Below are 19,315 nucleotides of genomic sequence, written 5' to 3' on the forward strand. Positions count from 1 at the left end.
CACTCATTACACTTTTGAATGCCGCTAATTGGTTAGGAAGCTTTTCCTGACAATAAGCTTCTTTACAACTTACATTTATTCCTCCTGGGTTTGTCCCCTGAGGTCAAACAGGAAAAACCTAATTATTCCTCCACTTCATGGCCTTTCAAATTCTTGGAGAAAGCTTTCGAGTTTCCCCTAAATCTTCTCTATTCTCAGCTTCTCAGTTTCTTCAGACAATCCTCATATAATATCCACTCAAGACCTTTCACCATCCTGGTTTGCCCTCCTCTGGATTCTCTCCAGAATTCCAGTGTCTTTAGACCACAGTGCCCAGAATCAAACATGATGTTTCATGAGTAGTCTAACTGGGACACAAAAGAGAGAGTTTATCACCTCCTTGTCTCAGGAAGTCATGTCTCTTAATATAGGCTAAGATTGCAGTAGCGTTTTTGACTGTCATATCACATGACTGACTAATATTGAACTTGACTCATCTTTACCTCTTTCTTCTCCCTCCCCCTCAACACATCCAAGCAGTTGCTAATTCCTGTTGATTCTACCTCCATAGTAGCTCCCTCTCTCTTCACATAGCTGCTTCAGGAATGCTCTATCTTTTTTCTGTACCATTATTATGACACTTGAACTGGTCCTCCCATCTCTAGTCTCTTCCCCCTTCAGTCTGTCCTTTGTATATTTTGATACTTTAAGCTTGTGTAATTTCATCAGTGTGAGTACTCTGAACATCAATGTAAAGCATTTGAATTAGTGATCTCAGTGACTAATTGCTTACTGATTGATTAATTAATAGATGGGTTCTGCTGGGGCAAAAACATCCATCATCCTGAATGCAGCCATTTAATTAGCCTCTCCAAACACAAGGCTGATCCTCCAACAACAGACACACCAACTGTTGCCAGGTTCCTGAGGACTTTTCAGATTGGTTGTGCTTGTGCTGACATTTTCTTAGTGGTTCCAGAGTCCCTTTGTGTCATAACATGGAGGATCTTTTGCCTTCTCTAAGGTTTGTTCTTTTGATTAGAGAGTCCCTGGCTGGGATCTCATTACTTCAGAGGACCAAGGCATGCTTTAGTTCACAGCTGAACACACTCTCTTCAATGCACCATCTTCTTAACAGTCTTGCCTACCTCAGGGGTACCCTTCCCCCTTTCCAGCTTCCCTTTATGTTTTGTTTTCCCCTATTATATGAGCTACTTGAGAGTAGAGCATGTCATTTGTTTTCTATATTTGTATCCTCAGTGTTTAGCACATTATAAGTTCTTGGAACATTCTAAGTGCTTGATAGACCTTCTATCTATCTATCTATCTATCTACCTATCTATCTATCTATCTATCTATCCAACCACCCATCCATCCATCATCTCTCTGTCTATCTATCTGTCTGTCTGTCTATCATCACCCCTACCCTGTCAAAACCATCTTCTTAAAGCACCAGGTCACTATTGTTATATATATAACATATTATATATATTAGAGGTCACCAGGCCCTCTATATACCTATCATAGATCTCTATCATACTCTTTGGGTTGCCAGAAATTTTATCCTTCTGAGATTGTGATACTTCATGATTCATAGTCATATAGCTTCATTGGGAAAATACTTCAATTATATGATAGATATGTGGTCTTGTTGACATGGATGCTTACTTCAAAAATTCAGATAGCCCACTTGTGCCTTTCTGTATAACTCTTGTCCACAACCTGCTGTAGATCATCCATAGGGAGCCTATCCAATGTGTTGGGGTGTTTTCCCTAAGTTTGACCTTACATGGGTAGAAAGAGAGCACATGGGCCATCCATCTTGTATCATTTCTTGCCAACTGATTAGCCCATCTCCTCATCTAGTTGTCCATTTCTTTGAAGATACAATGAATGCTACTTTCTACATGTGATTCTTCATTGGTTATATTTTGGGCCTTTTAACATGCTCCATCCTCTTCCAATGTGTTATTATGACACAGAGGTGACTCTAAACTCATTGTATGTAGGGTAAGCTGCTACTTTAATTCTTCCATGACTATAGTATGCCATGATGTGCAGTCATATTACATGATTACTGATATTGAAAAAGATGGGTTTCTGATCAGAGTGAAGTTTCAGGTCATTAAAAATACTGCAGTTTTCCAATGGGCAGTTGAGACCACTCATCTACAATTTTGAGCCCAGATAATTGCCTTTCTGCAACACCTGTCCAAGAACTATGTACTGATGGGCCAGTTCTATGTGGTATCTCTATAACTGCATACCTTAGACTGATAGGTATTCTTGAGCCACTTGGTTTGTCTGATCTCTTTTATTAGTACTTAATATTATATAATATTATAATAATACAAGTGCTTAATAGATCATCTACCTATTTATCTATCTATCTACCTATCTATCCATCTATCTGTCTATCTGTCTATCTATCTATCTATCTATCTATCTATCTATCTATCTATCTATCTATCTATCTATCTATCTATCTATCTATCTATCTCTATCATCTATCTTTTGAGTTATTATAGGGCTCACTGAAGAGACCCTTAAGTATTTTTACACTTGGTGCATTCAGTCCAGGGCAGCTACCAATGGATAGAATGCCAGGCCTGGAGTCAGGAAGACTTGCGTTCAAATAGGGCCTCAGATACTTACTAGTTGTGTGATCCCAGGCAAGTCACTTAACCCTCTTTGCCTCAGTTTCTTCATCTGTAAAATGAGTTGGAGAAGGAAATGGCAAACCACTTCAACATCTCTGCCAAGAAAACCCCAAATGGAATTACAAAGAATCAGACACAACTGAACAACAAGCACTTAGCACAATACCTGCAAACATGAGCTTTTTCAAGCTTTTATCCACAAAAGTTAATGTTGGTCTTAAAAAGATAGATTTTTTAAAAAAGGAATAGAAGAAAAAAAAATCAATGAATTTTTTTCTCCAAATTTGCAGAAGAGGGCAGGAGGAAATTCATAAGGGGCCCACAGGTAGTGCTGGAATGCCCATGTTAAATTTGAAATGTACTTTATAAAAAAAAAACAAAACAAAACAAGCAGTACTTGGTGGAGGTTTGTGGTTTCCTATGCATTCAGTCCTCTTTTTTCTACTTTCATGGTATGTGAAACATCTGTGTTTGTCAAGTTTACATTAAAAATAAAGGTTGTGCTTGTTTATTTGTTTTCATACATCTTTCTTGACCCTGGAGAATAGATGAAAACATTTACTTCCTTTTTTTCTTTTCAAAGGTGGGAAACTAGGGATGTGGAACACTGCATACAGACTGTCAGACTGAGGCAATGATTGCTTTTTATTTTCCTCCCTTTTTTGTTCTATGTTGCAAAGGATGGTCCACTGTGTAGGGGAGTGAGGAAAGAGATATTTGAAAATGAAGATAATATAAGAACAAAAGATACCAATGAAGTTAAACTTTTTAAAAAAACTAAAAATAAACAGATTTTTGTTTCATGGAGGTTTTTGCAGTTGCTCAAATGGAGTCCTGATGCTTCTTTTCCTTCCATTTGATTCTACACTCACCTCATTGTCCATCTGCAGAGCTGATATGAGTAATACGATGTATGCATTCTTTTGGAATATTTATCTAAAAGGGTGAAGGTCCAGCAATAGCCAGTCTTCCCCTGGGCCTTGAGTCTCAAGGGCAGATTCTGGGGTACAAGATCCTAAGGATTCATGCTTGAAGGATGTTCAGAGGTCATCCGGTCCAATCCCCTTGTAGAGGCAGAAACAGAAGCTTAAACAGAGGAAGATATTTACCCAATGGCACACAGCAGAGTCAGGGCTACAATCCAGGTCCCCTGACTTACCTCCTATGGCCCTTTCTATTACGAACAATCAATTAACAAGGATTTATTAAGCCTCAACTCTGTGCCTGGCACTACTAAGTCCTGGGGATACAAAGAAAGTTAAAAATAATGTTTCCTCAGGGAGCGAAAAGTGTAAAAGGGGGAAGAAGGGAGGAGACCAACATGTAAACAATTATGTACGTACATATAAATTATATACAATGTCCATGGAAGATAGCCTCAGAGGGAAGGCATGGAGGGGGGAGGGGGAGGGGGGGAGTTGTCGAGGGGGAATCAGAGGAAAGCCTCTTGCTGGAGGTGGGATTGAGTCTTAAAGGAAGCCTGAGGAAGCAAGAGGTGGAGGTAAGAAGGGAAAACATTCCAGACCTGGGGGACAGCCAGCTCAAGGCACAAAGTCAGGAGACAGAGTGTCCTGTGTGAAGGACACATCATAGGATTGAACTGTGCTTGGAGAGGAACTCAGATAGGAAGGCGCCAGGTCATGCAGGCCTTTAAAGGCCAAACAGAGGATTATGTTACTCCATGTTTTCATTCATCCTGGGGCTGTCAGAAAGTTGGGGCAGGGTCTACAGGGGTCTCCATGTCCCTGGGATGCAGCTGCCCACCCCTAGATCCTGCACATACAGTCATGGTGTGTCATGCCCACTGCACCTGGGCAGCACACGATTTCCTCTTCTACATGTCACATGCCCAGATTCTGCATGCAATCTCTATTTTCTTATCTCTTAAATTGCTTGGAAGACCTTCAAGGGATTTCCAGGTTATTTGGCAACCTTTTGTCTTTTAGCGGAAAGGCTGGGCCTTTCATTCAAGCGCAGAATGTGGGAAAGAACTTGAAATGTTTTGATGCTCAGTATTTTCCTCTTTGGTTCCTAGAATCTGGCAGGCAGAAAGGAGAGCAGAAGTGGGCCCATCCTTCCAGGAGCTGACAAAATCAAGGATCATATCCTTGTGGGGGGCTACTCTTTCCTGGGGCTGTACCTCAGGGGTGCTGATGGAATTTTGTGGGGGTAAGGTAGAATGGAAGCCAGAAGACTTAAGTTCAAATCCTGGCTTTGATACGTATCAGCTCTATGATTTTGAGATGAAAAAGTCTTCTCTCAGGATCTCAAGTTTCCTCATGAAACTTGAAGGTGCTGAAGGTGCTGGACTAATAACGGTTGTTGGGGTTCTGTTGGTCTCTAAACTCCAGGATTCCATTATCCTGTCAACTATGATGTTACTTCTGTCTGAGTCTCTTTCCTCATCTGTAAAACAAGGAGGCTTGATTAGATAATTCAATTCCACAAACATTTATTAAGTCACTTCTGTGTGCAAGGCTCAAGGTTGAAGGTAAAAACTAATTAGTCCCTGCCTTCATGGATCTTATATTCTACTTGGTGGTATTGGGACACAATGATGATACAGCATGTGGAAAAGGAAGAAAACACATAGTATATACATAGGAATGTAAAATAATTTCAAGGGTAAAAGAGGGTTAACTGGGGTATCAGGAAATGTCACCCATATGAGGTCATTTGTTGTTGTTCAGTCATGTCTGATTCTTTTTGACCCCATTTGGCATTTTCTTTGCAAAGATACTGGAGTGATTTGCCATTTTCTTCTCTGGCTCATTTTACAAATGAGGAAGTGAGACAAACAGGGTTAAGTGACTTGCTCAGGGTTACACAACTAGTAATTATCTAAGGATGGATTTGAACTCAGGCCTTCCTAACGCTAGCCTTGGTGCCACCTAACTGCCCAGGATGTCATGTTTATGTATACTTTAAGGTTTAAAAAGTATTTTCCTTATACTAATCCTATGATAGCAATTAGTGGGAATATCATTGTCCATATTTTATGATGAGGAAACAGTGAACTATAACTGGGCATTTTGTACCATAAACTGTACCCCAGAGAAAAGCCCCTAGGATACCAGCATAGAGTTGTGACTGAGAGGGACAGTGTCCTATAGTTGGATAAGGACATAAACTCGCTCCTGCTCATGTGGTTGTTTTCTAATTTAACTAATCATTCTAATGAGATCCTTTTAAATTTGGTGCCCTGTGACAAAGCCCTAGTCAGTGGTCCTAGTTATGGTTCTGGGAAATGGGATCATAAAGGTTAAGTAACTTGCCCAGTTTTCTGACTGTTTCTTGACTTCTTCTAGGCAACAATTCTTCTTAAGGACTCTTCGAACTCTAATATTTTGCAAGCTATTTGAAAGGTAACAGAAAGATTCTCCCTTCGTAATCTCTAGTCATTTTCTCCACTAGCTTAACTGTGGTGCCAACATTCTTTCTTTGCCACCATTAAGATAGGGAGGTAGTCCTGGTCAAGAGAGGCTTTGGTTCAAAACCTGTTTCTTCTCTGCAGCCTTGAGGAAGATGCTTCCTCTCCCTGATTCCCTATTTCCTCTGTTATAAAATGCCTGCAGTACTGACCAGGGCTTTTGGGAGGCCCACGAGAGAAAACGTTTGTCAGCCTTTAATTGTGAGATGAATGTCACTTATTTTTCAAGTGGACTCCAAAAATCAACATGGATTTTCCACGAACTAATGAGAACAGTTAACATTTACATGGCACTTTTACAGATTTATAAAGCACGTTGTCTCGTTTCATCCTCAAAGTCATATTATCAGGTAGTTGCTTATCCCCCTTTTACAGATGAGAAACTGAGGCCCAGAGAGATTAAGCAAATTAAAAACAAGAACTGTCTCATTTTAGTTCTTGTACGTCCAGAGCTTACGACAATGCCTTACACATATTGGGTACTTGGTAAATGTTTGCCAAATGGAATTGTATTGAATTTTGGGGAGAGTTAAATCGGTTAGTCCATCTGTCTCCATCTCTCTCCTCTCTTTTCATATATATATATGCTTTTTAAAAAGAGGCTCTAAATTAAAGGAATGATGCTTTACTTAGTTCCTGTTCTCAGTCAGAGTAAATTCTAAGACCTTGTGGCTTAAGGGGACCAGGTCTAGTTCTAAGTCTGATCTCCTCCATATCCAACTTTTGGGGGGCCTTCCCAGGCCCATGCTCTGCCTCTGCTTAACACTTTCCCCATGAAACACTTGGCTAAACAATAATATTTGACCAGTCACAGCATTTAAACAAACCCTGTGATGATCAAACGACTCTCCCAAGGCATTTGCTTCTTACCAGAAGGGAAAAATTACATTTCTCTGGAACTAGGTTATTTAGGGCAGAAAATGTAAGGAAATAGGTATTTAGGTAACTGTGGGCATGGTTTTTATTTTCCCTAATTTTCAGATTACTTTCGATTAGGTCTCTTCTGAGTGGAAACTTCTTGATGTGAAAGAGATACTGTCTAAATCATTACAGTCCATGGACGGCCATGTGCCACCTCTTAGGGCAATTACCCCAGACCCCAGGGTTACCACTGAGCAGTCCCTGACCTAGGGCACTTCCTCAGAATATTAACAGGCTTGTAATGCAGTCAAAAATAGCCCCTGGCACAGACAATGCCTTTGTGGAACACAGCTCCGAGTCTGATGGGAGACTTGCAGTCCATTAGGATATAAAGTCTATTGATTCAGATGTTTCTCTGGCAGGATCAGCTTCGGGGGAAAAAAAATTCTTACCAACATCTGGAGCCGATCCCTTCCTCTCTCCCCACCCCTCCACCCTGCCCCCCATTTAAGAAGAAAAAAACGCAGGCCAAATTCTTTCATAAATTTTGTGCTAGAAAATGTTTTGACGTGAATATTTTTGTCAGTCCCCCAGTGATTGCCAAATGAAACTCGATTCAAAACAGCGCCAAAAATATATTCCCATCTCTCTCTGGGCCGATTTTTGGGTACTTTCAAGTGCTCCGGAGCGATTCCTGGGGCTAAATATGTGTCACCTGTGAAGCACATTTAGAGTTCTTTGATCATGGTCTTACCAGACAATTAGGGCCCTGTGTATAGGGAGGCCTGGTTTCTTACAAGGTGGGGGGGTGGGGGGGTGGGGAGAAAGATGGGGAAGACTTGGCCGGCTCTGCCTGTTCACCTATGCTTTTGTGGCTGGGGATGGGAAGTGGAGAAGCGATTTCTATTTTCATAAGGAACGAAGATAGATCATAGGTTGAAGCGTCTTTCATGGGTCCATGGGCCTGTGTTTCTGGGAAAGTTTGCCAAGCAGGGGCCAAAGCTGCAGGAAAACTATCACTGCCAGTTTTCATTAAAATGACCTCCTCGCCTAGGGACGAAGAGGGGCTAATTCCCCCCAAACAGCACTGCTTAGTTCGGGGGCAGCCGTCGGCTGTGGTTTGGTAAATTGAATGTTACACTGAAGGGTTATGGACTGCTGCAGATACTCCTCGGTTCCCTGGACATTCCTAGGGGCCTTGCTCTCAATTTTCAGAAAGAACAGAAGAAAGGAAACCCATATGGAATTCTTTAGCATCACCAATGGAACTTGTCATTAAGACGTTGCCCTGAAATACCATCTCCCTGGTGACCTGCCCAGGCAGGGTCTGGGACCCACCTGTGGATCAAGGCTTTGGACTCCTGACACTCTACTTGGCTGCCTCAGTAGGCCCCTCAGGGTCTGGTTCTCAGTGTTGCTAGGCCCCTGGTTAGTGGATTGGGCAGTAAGTAGTGTCCTGCACTAAGGAAAGGTCAGTCAAATCTGCTCAAACTCAGAACAGGAGAGGAGAAGGCCTGTAGACCTTTCTGAAGTAGAAAGAAATTTGAATGATTGATTTGTATTAAAGAAATGATAATAACGAGAGCAGCGTTTGTACAGCGCTTCCTACGTGACCAAATTTCATCTCTCCTATGGCCTATGGACGCTAAGCTGATTATCGTCGTCATCATCATCATTAAACAGTAGATCATAACTTTGTGATGTTTTGTAGTCTGCAAAGCATTCCCCCACCCTCAATCACCCAGAGTGCTGGGAATGCAAGTGGTATCTTCTCCATTTTACAGATAAGCAAACTGAGGCCAAGGAAGCAGGGTAATTGTTTAACACTAAACTCTTAGTAACACAACCAGAACTTGAATTGGGTTTTTAGCCTCAGTTTCCTCATTTGTAAAATGGGAAATAATAATATCTTTCTTTCAATCTATCTGTCCATCTGTCTCCATCTATCTTTCTATCTCTATCTCTATCTCTAACATGCATATATTAAAAAAAAGAGGTTGACAATCAGTTTAAATTAAAGGAATGGTGCTTTATTTAGTTCCTGGCCTCAACCAATGAGTAGGGAAGTACAAGCTGTCTGAACTTACAGTTCTCTCATCTTTTATATGAGGTGATTTGACTAGGCTGCTAAAGACCCTTATGGTTCTGGTATCCTGAAATTCTATGTTATTTAGGGCCACTAGGTCATTCCTAGTTTATGAGAAGTTTAATTGGGAAGTCTCCTACTTCTCTCATCTTTAATACCCCCTTGGAGAGTAAAGGATAATAGGGTAAGATTCTTCAGGGTGAGATCCCTGTCCTGCATTTGTTTCAGTGCTCAGCACTGTATGTCTAGGAGGTGCTCCATACATGCTTAAACTGGTTTTGTAACAGAGGATTCTCGTTCAAAAGTCCTCCATAGAGGCTCATAGCTTCTTATTGCTGCACTGGACCTTAGAGAGCATCCAGTCGGCTACTCATAAGATTCTGAAACCCTTATTGGCATGGAATCGAGGTCATCCTCAATCCATTACTGTGTTGATGGGTTTCTCCACCCCCAGTTCTCCATCTCTCTCTCCTCCCTTCCTCTCTCTCTCTCTCTCTGTCTCTCTCTCTCTGTCTCTCTCTCTGTCTCTCTCTCTTTCTCTCTCTCTCTCTCCCTCTCTCTCTCCCTCTCTCCCTGTCTTTCTTTGTCTCTCCTTGTTGAAACTCATTGTGGGAGGAAAAAACCAATAAAAACTATCACAGTTGTTGTTTGTTCATATGGTTTTTTTTATCCTATTAAATGAATTGTGAGCTCCTTGACAGCAGGGACTGTCTTTTACCTTCTTTCTATCCTCAGCACTCTGTACAGTGCTTGGCACATAGTAGGGGCTTAGTACTTTTTGACTTGACATGGTTTTATATGATTCCATAGTGATCATGTGTAGTAATGTGTGGGTCGTAAGAAATCAGAGCACCTTAAGGGGGGCTCACAAGGTATCAGGATAGGCAAGACAGATGGACAGGAGCAGGAGAGATGATTAGGGGAAATCCTATCAATAGGCAAATAGCATCAGGGATGATGCAATATATAACAGGAACTGAGATATTGGGAACTCTTGGCAAGTCATTTAACCCCAATTGCCTGAATGAAAAATTAGGAATCCTGTTCCTAGGACAGAGAAAGGAATGCAGGCTGCTCTGCAGGATTATCTACTACTCCCCATTCCTCTTGAACTGCAGTGGCTAAAAACCTTTCTGACAAGTCACGGTTCTTTTAGTACTTGCTGAATGCTATGAGGCCCCAGACTCAAGAGGTAAAGTAGCAAAAGTTAGCAAATGTCATTTCCGTAAAGTACCATGGGAAGATTAAATCTATTCTTTTAACCTTTTAACTTTGGTGTTAATTCAAAGTTCATTGTTCCAAACAACTATTTGATTTAGAGTTAGAAATTCCTTACAACTCCTGTTTAATCCATTATGGGGATCTTGCATTCTCAAAGTCCCTTCTGGGGTGCTGGTAAAACCCGCACAAGGTGTACTTGAGCAAAGTTCACTTGATTCCTAATATCTTCTGCAGATTGGTATTCACCTGAATTTGAGGAGGAATGAAAGAGAAGAAATGAGGGCATTAATATTTCTCTTCTCTCTCCTCTTATGTGTTTGTGTATGTGTATTTACACATGTACACATATACACAAATATACATGAAAGTCTTTCATATATCTGAAGATGGCAATCATTCCCTTTCTGTAGCCACATATATGTGTGTGCATGTGTGTGTACACACAACTCACACACACATATGGCTTAAGCATGTATATATACACACATGCATGCATGTATACATGCATACACTGAACATACACACATATCCAAATATATCCAAGCCCAAAATCTCTTCTCTTATGAACTGTATTAAAGCCAGTGAAAAATCTTGCTGTCTCCCTACCTAGGAAAACTATGTTATTTTACCATTCATACTACTTTTAGAAGGAAAATTAAGAGGAAGCAAATTGTTTATGATCTCTGGGCCTGGAGGAGAAGAACTCCATTTGACTAACAGTTCCTAATCATCTGAAAGGAAAGGTTAAGTTGCTTGCCTTGAAGAACTTCAGAGCACTTGGAATCCTGAGCAACGAGTGGCCAGAGAAGCAGATGGCATACCAGAAGGACCCTGGACAATCTGGACTGCAGAAGTTGATATTATACAGATGTCTGCAAAATGCTGGAGGATTTGTTGAAGAAAACGTAGGCAGAAAATGACAGTAACATATCTTATTTTATTATTTTACTAACAACGGATCTATCCATCCCTAATACCACAAAAAGGAGTTAATATTCTGTAGGAATAGGTGTAATGTATAAATATCCGGAAATCCATCATTCTCTATATTTCCCTAGAATGAAAACATCATTTTAAAAGTAGATTTTGTGTCTAAGGATGAAGACATTTTGATCCATTGATTCCTACACAAGTTCTAGAATCTAGGAGTTAGAAGAAACCTTAAAGGTAAATTAATCCAACCTTAATTCAGTTCAATGGGCATTTATTAGACTTCTTGTTCCCGTAGGAATTTTTTCCTTAACCTCATCAACAGGTGGACATTCAGATTCTATTTGACTATTCAAGGATAGGTAGGTAACTTACTGCGGTATAGGGCAACCAATTTCATTTTTGGGTAAGTCTAATTCTTCCCTATAACCAACCAAAATACACCTCTAGTTTTCATCCTCTAATCCTAATTCTACCTTCTGGAGCCTCACAGCAGAAATCTAACTCTCTTCCACACAAAAATTTTTCAAAATCTGAAGATTGCAATCACTGTCTCTCTGTAACTCACCTCCAACCCACTCTCTTTTTCCCCCTCCAGGATAAATATAAGACCCTAGATTTTTAGGACCTCAAGGATCAGCTAGGCCAACCTCTTCCCCCAATGCCTTCTATAACACCCCTGAAAAGTGACCAACTGGCTTTTGCCTAAGAACTTGAAGCAACAGAGTTTATTACTTTCTGAGGCAGCTCATGCCATATTTAGAGATTTGTACTTGTTAGGAAGTTCCTCATTCTCAGTCCCTTCACATCTGCTCTCATGACATGCCTTTGAGTCCCTGCATAATCATGGTCACCATTCTATGGAAATGCTCTAGTTTGTTGTGGCTGTGTGCTTTATTCTCAAAGAGGACCAGTGACATTTTCTTCCTTCCTTCCTTCCTTCCTTCCTTCCTTCCTTCCTTCCTTCCTTCCTTCCTTCCTTCCTTCCTTCCTTTCTTCCTTCCTTTTGTTTTTCTTTGCATCACTAGTACCAAACACGATACCTGGAACATTTAATAAGTTCTCATTGATTGATTGACTGATTGACATGTGGCAATACAGACTACTGCCTCCCTTGTCCTGAATGCTATACTTCTACAAATGCAGCCTAAGAATTTATTAACTTTTGGGGCAGTCATATCATTTTCTTGACTCATATTCAACTTGTGGCCAACTTAAATCCCTAAGACTTTTTATATAAACTGGGTCTGTCCCACTGTGTTGTCTATTAAATCCAAATGTGAAAACTTATCTACATTTAACTCCACAACATTTCATTTTTATAGACGTGACCCATGTTTCTATTCTAAAAATTTTTGGAGATTTTCATCTAGGTGGCTACGTGGTGCAGTGGCTAGGGCTTTGGGACTGGAGTTAGGAAGACCTAAGTTCAAATCTAGCCTCAGATACTTCCTTGCCGTGTGACCCTGGGCAAATCACTTAATCTCTGCCTGCCTCAGCTTCCTCAATTGTAAAGTGGGAATTATTAGCACCTACCTCTGTTGTTGTGAGAATCAAATGAGGTATTTGTAAAGTACTTAGTACAGTGCCTGGCTGATAGTAATAGGTGATGAATAAATGCTCATTTCTTTTCTTTCAAATGTCCTTTTAAACTTTAGGTCACCTCCAAATTTAAAAAAGCTTCATTAATGTTTTATTCAGCACTGTAAGTTTTCAATAACCTCCCACTTCTAAACAGAATCCTCCCTTTTGACAAGCACAGCAAACCTACACATTGGTTTGTGTGTAGTAGACACTACAAGAGTAGATTGTAGAGCCCATACTACGATCTACACCATAGTCCAATACCTGTGAAGAGCTAGGTTTTACTGTCACCCCTCTCCATTCACACATTTCATAAACATAGCTGATTATGCAGTCTCATTTAATTTGATTCCCTAGGTATTTATGGAGTGTATGTTCAACTTTTTATGAAGCTCTGTAAGAGATAATGGAAAAAAAAACCTCAACCCTCTCTTATGTGGTCTTCAAATATCATGATCTTATGCACATAGAATACTTCAACGCTGTATCATCTCATCAAAGTTTTAACAATATTAAAATGCTGACCCTGAAGTCCAGAATACCTGAGTTCAAATGCAGCCTTAGATACTTAATAGCTGTATGATCCTAGGCAAGTCATTTAACCCTGTTTGCCTCAGTTCCTCATGAGTTAAATGAGGTGGAGAAGGAAATGGCAAACCACTCCAGTATCTCTTGCCAAGAAAACCCCAAATGGGGTTACAAATAGTCAGATACAACTGAAAATGATTGAACACACACACTTAAAACTACATTAAGATTTTTAGACAAACTTTATAATCAAAAGCTCAGACTTGTAGTACATATCTGACTTACAACTGCTCTAGTTAGGGTGGTGTGGGCTAAAGTAGTCATAGAAGGTCTTCTGCATATGGTAGAAGTTGAGAATGGCTTTGTAGAATTGGTAGGATTTATATAGGTAGAGAGGAGTGATTAGGTTACTCCAGATATGAGAAGTAGCATGGATAAAGGTGTAGAGGTGGGAACTAATATAGCATGTACAGCAGATAATGAAAAGACTGGCTTGGTTGGAGCACAAGTAAGTATTGGGGTAGAGTAAGAGATCTGATTCAACAAGCAGGTGGAGATATGTGATTGGACAGATTATTACATGTTTTATTGCCCTAGTAGAATGTGTCCATTCACCTTTCTTGGGTTCAGTCTTATTTTATTTTTTAGTTGTCTCTCCTGGTCACTGGAGTAACATTTTTCTCTCCCTTGGTCAATAGGTTTGTATTTTGTCTGATTTTTTGCCTTGGATGATGGTCACACTGGTTTGGTTGACTGGGTCACTCATCACAACGACAAAAACAACAATAATTAAAACTGAGATATAACAATTTCTGTTTACAAATTGCTTACGTACATTATTATGTAGATATTATATATTTATCATCTCATTTGCACTTTGCAAAACATTATTGTCTTATAGATGTGGAAACTAAGGCTCAGAGACATTAAATGACTTGCTTATGGTCACCTAGTGAGTAAAAATAAAGGTGAGATTTATACCTGACTTCATGTCCAGCATTCTACCCATTCTACCACACTGTCTCCTTTCAACAATGGAATCACTTACACTTTCTTAGTAGGGGTCACATACTTAGGCCTTTGGGTGGTGGGATCTTTTGTTTCCCTTGCTCAGTAGAGTTACATGTACTTTCCTTTGGTCAGTGTGATCATATCTGGTCAGTGGAATTACATGCCTTTGCCTCTGGTAGGGTGGCTCATAGTTACATGGCTCAGTGTACTTCCTATACAATGTACTGTACACACAGTACTTTCTTTAGTTAATAGAATAGCCTTTTATTTCTATCTTGCAAGAGATAGAACATGGGATTTCCATACATGGAGGTTTTCTGTCTTTCTTCTCATCTACCAAAAAGCTAATCAATAGTCATTTATTATGTGCCAAGCACTATGCTGAATGCAAGAGATTTTGGCTGATGTACATACACACACACACACACACACACACACACACACAATATGTGTGTGTTTGTCCTTTCTTACCAAAGTAGACCATGCCATCAGAGAAATAATGACATGACTTGCACTTGACTTTGTTTTGAGTGAGGGAGGGCTGTGCAGGTCACCAGCCTCACTTCTCCTCCAGAACCATCTGAATCCCGTGACCAAGATATTCATCAGGATGATTGGAGGTGACCCAGGATGAGGCAATTGGGGTTAAGTGACTTGCCCAAGGTCACACAGCTAGTGAGTGTCAAGTGTCTGAGATGAGATTTGAACTCAGGTCCTCCTGACTCCTGCACTGGTGCTCTATCCACTGCACCACCTAGCTGCCCCTTATACACACATACATTATATACATGGATGTATAGATATATACATATATGTGTATATTGTTGAAAACAGAGAATAAATGCTATCTTCAGGTATTTGAAAGATTTTCATATTTTCTTTCATAACAATATCAAATATAAGCATATTGCATTTATAAAAAGTGCAAATATATTTCACATACAAATATGAATTTATATTATATATAATATATTATGTATAAATATATTATATATATTTGTATAAGTATATTATATATAAATATATTTTCATATGAACATGAAAATCTTTCATATATATGCTCTGCTACTTAATTAAATTTCCCTTGTCTTAAATTAATGTGCTTTCTGGTTGACTGGTAAAAGCAGACATTTCAGTAAGAGATTTTGAGCTATATATTTTTTTGAGTGGTAGCTGATCCACAGAGTACCCTGAAAACTGAGGTAGTTTTTTTTTTTTCAGGGGGAGCACATATAAGAAGAGGTGCTATACCTTATCTCTTCTTTGTCCACCTGAATGTTTGGTCCGGTCAGGAGGGAGGGAGGCTGGTCCTTGCTGTGTGAAGGAAGGAAGGCTCAGTCATCCCCTAGGCCAGGCTTTGGCCCTCCTGCCCTCTGGCATCCCTCCACCAGGCCTTGCAGTGTGTCTGTGATTGGATTGGTGCCTTTCCCAATCCAGCCTGCATTAAAATCATCTGCTTGAGCTGGGCAATTTCACTTCCAAAGCAAACGGAAGGATATTTTAAGCTCAGAATGAAGGGGAGGAGGGGGAACCTTTCAGCAATTTTCATAGTTTTAATTCTAAAAGCAAAGGAAAAATTACCATTGGGCTTGTTACAACAAAGACAAAGCAATTCCATTTCCAGATGGAAATCTGGCCATTTTACCAAGGGAAAATATCATTTCCAATTGAAGCAACAGCTAATTTCTGGGAAACCCTTATGATAATTTGGGGATTGTGAATGAATGAATGAATGAATGGTTGGCCATGGCCTCCTTGTGGACTGTTGGGAGGCCAAGGCTGCCTGTGCCATACGTATCGTCCTCCTTGTTTTCTCTGGATTTACAGCAGGGCCTTGGATCTGACCTCAAACATTCACATCGGAATAATTTAGGTCCGTGTAATAGGCAGGATTTTCTTTGTTCCATAAGGGGACCATTAGACGGTGAATTAGCAGTTAAGGATTACCTCTGTCCCTGGGATAGCTATTAACACTTCCATGGGAGTCCCAGGTAGAAGGCTTCATGCTCCAAACCCTGCACCCCCAGTTCTGAAGACAATCAACCAAGTGAAAAGGCAGGAGGATGTCTATGGCAAAGCTGGGGATGGACTTCTCCAGTTGAGTGGAATGAGAGCAGAGAGTTTTCCTGGGGCATTTGAAGCAGTTCATAAGCTGTACATAATTCAGATCCGCAGTTTCATATACAATTCTCTTTTTTATGTTCTTCTTTGTACATGGAAATAATCATGTTTATTGATATCTGTCAAGTTCATAATTAAGAAAATAAATAAAGCCTCAAGAAAAATCAAATAAAATTCAAGCCATCTCCCAGAACAAATGATAGTCAATTTCAAAGACTGGGGAAGGGTCTTATACCATTAGATACCCAACTGGGCTCTCTCCTAGAAGATCTAGAAGCATGTACTGGAAATTTGCCATTCAGATAGAAATGCCAGATCCAATTTTTTTTAAATTGAGAAGTGGGAAATAGTACTAAATAGCACAAGACATTTCAAATACAAGGCGGCTTTGTGTGTGTGTGTGTGTGTGTGTGTGTGTGTGTGTCTCAAAGGTAAAAAACTGATCAAAAGTAATGTCCAATTGTATCTATGAAAACATGTAAGTTTTCCTTTGTATTTCCAGAGCCTATTATAGTTATTTTCACTTAGTAGATGCTCCATAAAAGTTGTGGAAAAGAGTGTACCGAATTATAAGGCTTTTGAAGAGTTCAATTGCCTGTTTCTCCTCTGAGTTCTGGGATCTTTTTGTCCTGTATCCTTTACAGAAAGCCACTTCCAAAGCTTCCTTCCCTGTTATTAGTAAGCTGAGGCTACGAAGGGGGAGATGGGACAGAGAGGGGATAGGGTATCTATCTGTTGCTTCCCAGTGGATTCCACTGGAGTACAGGGGGAGCCACACAGCCTTAATATATCTCACAGAAGAATTCAGCAATCAATCCTTCATTCCTCAGCTTTTATGGTTAGGACAAACAAAACAATAGTTGTTATAATGACATGAACAGTGTCTAAGAACAAATATAGATTTTGCAGTCTCTGGGAGATTATCTGAATGTCTTCATTCAGGACCAGAATGAGAAGATACAACTAAATGGAGGCCTTTCCAGAAAAGGGAGAGACCTTGTTTAGGAAAAAGTTGAGGACCCGTTAATAGCCTTGACAACCTGTGTAGGGAAAAATGCCCTGGCTTGGGAGGTAAGAGACCCAAGATCTAGCACTGGTTTAGCTGCTAACTCTCTGTGTGCTCTTGGACAAGTCATTGTCTTTCTTGGGACCTCAGTTTCCCTATCTGTAGAATCTAAATAATCTCTAAATTCTTCTAAAAATTTTTATAATTAATTTATTTGTTTTCAGTTTTCAATAATCACTTCCATAAGTTTTAAAAATTCTTTCCCCCTCCCCAAGTCAGCATGCAATGTTATATGGATTCTACCCATACATTCCTATTAAACACATTTTCACATTAGTCATGTTGCATAGAAGAATTAAAACAAATGGGAGAAACCATGAGAAAAAACAAAACAAAACATAACAGAAGAGAAAATAGTCTGCTTCATTCTGCATTCTGACTTCATAGTTCTTTCTCTGATTGTGGATGGCATTTTGCATCATGAGTCCTTTGGAAATGTTTTAGGTCCTTGCCATTGCTATGAAGGGCGAAGTTTATCAGATACAATCCTTGCACACTGTGGCTGTTACTGTGTATAATGTTCTCCTGGTTCTGCTTATTTCACTCAGCATCAGTTCATATAAATCTTTCCAGGTTTTTCCTGCTCATCATTTCTTATAGCACAATAATATTCCGTTACATTCATGTACTACAATTTGTTCAACCATTCCTCAAATGGTGACCATACTTTCAATTTCTAGTTCTTGGTCACCACACAAAAAGAACTGATATATATATATATATATATATATATATATATATATATATATATATATATATATATATATATATATAAAATTTTTTTTTTTTTAGCAGCTTCCGCCATTTTATTACCACTATGTTGATTTAATACAGTCACTGGGGCTTGCCCATGGTGCTTTTGATGTACAATGCCCTCACATTTTGCCAATTTTTCTTCAGCAGAGAAACCAGGAAATTGACAGCCAAATGAGTGTTGTAGACAAGCTCATCATCTGTCATCTTGACATGGCCAACAGCCACTGCCAGACACAGCACCTTCTTCATCTGGAACTTGATAGTAGATTTAACCTCATCAACTTTTGCCACAATATTCTCATTGTGGGTGAGTAGAGATGGAAACTTGCCTGCTTTGTTCAGACCAGGGCCCAGGATTCGAGGGATTTGCTTGATCAAGGACTCAGAGGCCAAAAAGGCATCATACTTTTTAGCCAGCTTCTTGACCAGTTTCTTGTTTTTATTCAACTTCTTCAGGGCCTCGATATCCATGTAGGGGATTTCTACAGCCTTGGCCTCATCACAGTGCTGCTGGTCTCCCAGTACACACAGAGAAAATTTAGGTAGGGATGTGGATTTGAGCTTGACGGTGCCAGAGAAACATTTGTCTTTTTGGGGGTCATAGTTCTTCAGACTGATCTGCAGCTCCACAGTTTCCAAAAACTTTCTTTGTTTGCACTAGGTTCCATGCAGGACCTCCTGTACAGTTTCATAGAGGGTGTCCTGAGAGACTTTGCTGCTCATGGCTGCCTACTGGTCACAAGCCGGGAAAAGCTGCTATAAATATTTTTGCACATGTGGGTCCTTTTCCCATTGTGTATGCACATTTTTGTAGCCTTTCGGGCATAGTTCCAAATTGCTCTCCAGAATGGTTGGATCAGCTCACAGCTCCACCAACAATGAATTAGTGTTCCCACTCTCCTACCTCTTCTCCAATATGTATCATTTTCCTGTTTTGTCATCTTAGCCAATCTGATAAATGTGATGTGGTATCTCAGAGTGGTTTTGATTTGCATCTCTCTAATCAATAGTGATTTAGAGCATTTTTTTTCATATTACTATAGAAACCTTTAATTTCTTTCTCTAAAAACTGCCTGTTCATA

The 19,315-nt window shown here is 39.9% G+C and overlaps 1 pseudogene; it reads right to left on the reverse strand.

Annotated features, from left to right (window-relative positions):
• Positions 1-18,254: 18,254 nt before the first annotated feature.
• LOC140531741 (large ribosomal subunit protein uL1 pseudogene) lies at positions 18,255-18,956 on the reverse strand (annotated as a pseudogene).
• Between the last annotated feature and the right edge of the window lie 359 nt (positions 18,957-19,315).

The sequence above is a fragment of the Notamacropus eugenii genome, chromosome 3, assembly GCF_028372415.1.
Source record: "Notamacropus eugenii isolate mMacEug1 chromosome 3, mMacEug1.pri_v2, whole genome shotgun sequence".
Classification (NCBI taxonomy): Eukaryota; Metazoa; Chordata; class Mammalia; order Diprotodontia; family Macropodidae; genus Notamacropus; species Notamacropus eugenii.